The 5417-nt window shown below is 37.0% G+C and overlaps 1 non-coding gene across 1 annotated transcript; it reads right to left on the bottom strand.

Moving 5' to 3' along the window:
* Positions 1-4981: 4981 nt before the first annotated feature.
* On the bottom strand, positions 4982-5088 carry LOC127117141 (small nucleolar RNA R71). Its single transcript, XR_007801900.1, has one exon. It is a non-coding gene; the product is annotated as a small nucleolar RNA R71 (small nucleolar RNA).
* Positions 5089-5417: the final 329 nt, after the last annotated feature.

The following is a 5417-nucleotide window of genomic DNA, read 5'->3' as shown; positions in this document are numbered from 1 at the left end:
ATCTCCATATTGTCTCTTTTGTTAAGTTCAGAGCCTCATAGACGAGCTATGTTGAAGATATTGAATGAAGCACATGTTACCAATGATATAACTGTGAACTAGTTCGACAAAGTAGTGGCTAACATCACTACTAGCAGCTGTTTAGGGTTCAGCGATAATGAGTTACCACCATAGGGGCAAACCCACAATAAGGCCTTGTATATATCAGTAAGGTGTTAGGATAGCCTTCTCTCAAGGGTACTTGTAGATAGATGATCATCTTTGAATATCCTACCTAAGAACACTCTTGGGAAACTGAATATTATGAGGACATCCGTGAAAGCTAGCACGTTGGAAGTCAGAGATTTTGATGGCTCAAAGAGAATGGTGATCGGAGATTTTGATGGCTCAAAGTGATTTAGGGCTAGTATAAAGTTAGCTCGAAAATTGAAGTTTTATTTGTAACTTGTTCAAACATTGTATTTGCTTCTGCTAATGACTGAATGAATAGTTTGACTTTGCACCAATCTTGGTTTCATCTTCTATTTTCTCCCATACGCTTAGATGCTTTCAAATGATTGACAAAGTCCACAAGATTCCCTAAAAAACATAAATGGCAATGTTTGCATCAACATGCTTTCATGCATCAACATGCATTATCATACATAAAACTCATTTGATCATCTTCATCTCGGGAAAATCGATCCTTCCAAACTTATTCCTCGACAGCAGTACGATATCCGAGCTAACTGCCAAAGGATCGTGGATCAGTTAGAGCAGAACCAGGCTATCCTGAGAGAAGATATGGATCTTATGAAGGGAAAGGTAGACCAACTTCTAGAGGCTCTACATGCTATGGAAATAAGGGAGGGTAAATATCATCAGGACGCCATCATAAATTCTATTCCAAATGTTTATTCCATATCCATCACGCCACCTGTGGTAACTAATCCTACATACAGACTTCCTACCTGAGGGTAATGTTATACCTTAGCCTGTACGAATCCTGATTGAGAACCCTATCATACAGGAAAATCCTATTACCATAGTTGTGCAAGACTCGCCATATTATGAAGATGACCATATATTTTCTTTCTTCATGTCAAATCAAGGGGCAAAGCCGGTGGTGAATGCTCAAGAGCCACAAGCTGATAAACCTATGAACTTGTTTTGATCCTGTTGGGACATATGTTTATTTTAATGTTGCATGAATTATTTTAGTTATATTTCTATTTATTTGCTCCATTTACTTAAAGCACATTATTTCTGATACTCTCTTAATGTGATTATGGACGTATAAGGAATATTGACCCTTAGCCTATGTGTCTGACCTAGGGAAATTATCATACTTACACTGGTTGAATAAGGATAGAATACCTCGAGTAGTGGCGTTAGATTTAACATACGGTATCATCGCCTGGTTTCACTTACGTTGCTTTAATAGGGATACGAGACCTCTAATAGGAATCAGTGAGCTATACACCAAGGGATTGGGTATAGTGGTCTTGTTAGTTCACCATGGAAATATGACAACGCTTGATTTATATAATGCATTATACATCAACAAGGGATAAATAGGAGATTCTAGGCAAAACCTGACCATTTTCTCTAAATTGTCAAAACACTTCTTTCATTTTCAACTGCAAACTTGAACATCACCCCCCCCCAATTGTTACTTTTTATACTTGCACAACTATTGCTTTGTTAAATAGTAGTCCCTATGAATTCGATACTCTTTTTATTACTATGACACTATCGGTATATTTGTTGAGAAGTCATCACTAATCAACAGAGGCCAAGGAACCCTGAAAGAAAGTTCTTTTTTTTCGATCCACTACCCATGATTTATAGTCAGATACGCGGAATTAACTTCAAATTAGTTAAACTTAGAAAATTATTATTCTTAATTATCAAATACGTGAAAGTGATTTTTAATTAATTATGAAATCACTATTTTCAACGGGATTTTTAACCTGTAGTTTGTACCATGCGAAAGCGGACGATTTTTATTCTAAAATATGGTAACGAACACGCGAAAGCGGACGATACCTCTAACTATTTTTTTTTGCAAAAACAAAATATTTATTCGTTACAATAAAACGTTGTAATTTATAAGAGTAACACAAGTAGGTGGAAATCATGTTTCGATCTCTCGTTATTGGAATAAACCTTAAACTTCTTATTTTCCAATTACACGAACAAACCAAATCGCAATGCCTTAGATAAACAACGTGATAATAGATAACAGTACTTGTCAATGGGTCTCTCTTGGATTGGCGTATTTTATACTAAAACCGATAAAGTCGTGTACTTACGGCATAATCAGCTGGCAACCTAAAGTCATTATGGTTTCTGAATATAAGAATCTAGCGACTATGGATATACACACCCTGTTTGGAAAATTACAAGAGCATGAAATGGAAATAAAAATACTTGCCTAGATGAAGAAAGATAAAAGAAAAACAAGAGTCTAACACTCAAGGCTCAAGAATCAAGAAGAAGCAAATTTAAAAGATTTGCCTATAATAAGCAAGTTTAGAAGATTTCTAAGGAATGAGAAGAAGCTAAAAGAAGATCAAGAAAAATATGAAGAAAATACCATCCATTCAAACATGCTACAATTCCGGAAAGAAATGACACATTATGTCATATTGTCCCCTAGCTAAAAAGGAAAATCAAAAGAAACCGAGGAGACCTGGACAAAAAAAAGGTTATGTTGCATGGGAAGACAATGATATGGTGATAACACTGAAATTTACCATATTTTCGACTCCAATTTCACATGCATTCTAGTTGTTTTATTGTTATTTTGTTGTGTTATTGCTATGTTTTCCTTTGTTTTCAGGTTTTCACTTTAATCGGAAAAGGAGTGAAAAAGAGCTAAAAACCCTAAAATTCAGCATTTTGTACTTGTGGCCTACCCCATGGCTGGCGCCATAGACCCTGCCATGATGTGTCCAAGCTCAACTTCCCTCAAATTCCACGTTCCCCACTACTTCCACTAAGGCGCCTCAGATTGGCCTTGTGGCGGGCGCCATGGCCTTGTGGCGGGCGCCACAAGAGGAAAAGTTTTCCCTCCCATTTTCAAGTTGAAGGGCATCCTTGTCATTTCCATCTTTTTACTTGCTTATAAATAGAAACTCGAAATCACTTTTACAATCATCCAAACTTAGAGCAGAGGCAAACTCAGAGCAACTTTGTTTCACTTAGGCATATATTCAGTATTATAAAGTGGTAATCGCTTCGCATTGAAGTGTTACTACAATTGTGTAATCAAGTCTGTGATAGAGTCTGTAATCGAGTTTGGAGCACTTTGGAAGGAAGTTAATCCTGCCGCCATTTTCGTTTCCGCTTTGCAATTTACTCAACCCTCCGATTGGAGCAGGTTTGTATTACTAGTCTTTATCTTATTTATTTTCCCGCACTCGCTTTACTTTATTTATTTCCCGCACTCGCTTTACTTTATTTATTTCTCGCACTCACTTTACTTTATTTATTTCTCGCACTCGCTTTAAATTATTTATTTCCTCGCACTCGCTTTAAATTATTTATTTCCTCACACTCGCTTTACTTTTGTTTACTTTCCGCATTCGCACTACTTTTATTTACTTTCCGCCCTCGCACTACTTTTATTAAAATTAATGTACTTTTACTTTACCATGTCTAACTAAATTTATAAGGTTAGAATATAAGGATCGTAATTGAACCGATAATCCTTACAATTGTTCGTAGAAACACTTAAGGGCTATTTTAACTTTCAACTTAAGTTTTCCCGCACTTCAATTCCGTTGGGTAAGATCGAAAGCCGTCCAACGTCTATCTAAACTTAATCGTTTTTAACTATTTCAAAAACAGCGAAAGCACTTTGTTTAGTTCATTAGGAGTTTTTAACTTAAGAAGAAAAGAGATTTTAAAACTATTTTCGGACGCGTTTATAATTTTAGAGTCTGGTTCGTAAGAACCTCTTTTGGTTAAGAAATCCAGGTTATAATACTTTTCAACTTAGTCAAGATACTATATTTCTTAAAAATAGGTTTACTACTCTAATGCAATGCGCGCCTTTTTATAAGTGACAATAAGAGGGTTTGATTAGGGAGTACAACTCGGTTCTTAATATGAGAAAGCGACAGTTCCTGTTAAATTAGTTCTTTTCAAAGTAGGAAACATTGCCCATAAGTAGCTCTAATAGCAAGTACTTGGATTATTAATTGATTACGTGAATTACATTCGACCCTGTCTTTATTAATTGAACTTTATTCAATACTTTACTTTTCCTTGCACACTCTATAAACACCTATCTTGATTGCCTTTGATAAACACCATAACGACAGATAACGATAGATTGACACTTGGTCTCCGTGGATTCGACAATCTTTTATATTACTCTGACGCGTTCGTATACTTGCGAAAAACACCGCATCAAGTTTTTGGCACCGTTGCCGGGGACCAATTTCGTCAAATTTCATTTTCCTGTTGTTATATCGTTTAGACTTAGGCTATTTCCCGCCGGTCAATGCGAAGAACTCGCAGCACCGGAAGTTTAAGCTTAGTATACCCTCTGGCGGAACCTGAACGTTACGCTCGCGCACGTTTATTCTTTCATAGAATTAAGAGAGATATGGCCGAAGATCAAAACCAAAGACCTCTTAAGGATTTCGCTCAACCATCTAATGAAGAACCTAGTTCTAGTATAGTAAACCCAACCATCCCAGCTAATAATTTTGAACTTAAACCATCCCTGTTGCAACTAGTGCAACAGAGACAATTCGCGGGTCTCGCTACTGAGAACCCAAACCAACATTTAAAAATATTTCTTCAATTAACAGACACTTTTAAAACCAATGGAGCTTCTCCTGAGGCAATATGTTTAAGATTATTTCCTTTTTCCCTCAGAGATAAAGCCCTATCATGGTTAGATTCCCTTCCACCCAATTCCATTACGACTTGGGATAACCTTAGAAGAGTTTTTCTTGCTAGATATTTCCCCCCGAGTAAAATCGTCGTTCTTCGAAACCATATAACTAGATTTACCCAAAACCAAGGAGAATCGTTGTTCGAAGCTTGGGAGAGATATAAAGAATTGTTACGAGCATGCCCACATCATGGTTTAGAAAATTGGTTAATCATTCAAACCTTCTATAATGGACTTCATTACAACACAAAGATGACCATCGACGCTGCCGCAGGCGGTGCTCTGATGAACAAACCTTATCCTGAAGCTAGTGCCCTCATCGAAGATATGGCTCAAAATAATCAATCATGGGGAGTCGAACGAGCGACAGTTGAGAAGAAGGAAGCCCAAGGAGGAGTGCATGAACTAAGCTCTATAGACATGATGCAAGCTAAAACGGACGCATTAGCTCTCAAGGTCGAGCATATGTGCATAAACCCGAATACTGTAGCCGCTGTTTCATCGGATTGTGAGATATGTGGAACCA

Source organism: Lathyrus oleraceus, chromosome 1, assembly GCF_024323335.1.
Source record: "Lathyrus oleraceus cultivar Zhongwan6 chromosome 1, CAAS_Psat_ZW6_1.0, whole genome shotgun sequence".
Lineage (NCBI taxonomy): Eukaryota > Viridiplantae > Streptophyta > Magnoliopsida > Fabales > Fabaceae > Lathyrus > Lathyrus oleraceus.
Note: the sequence above shows the minus strand (reverse complement) of the source record. Positions and strands in the feature narration are given on the sequence as shown.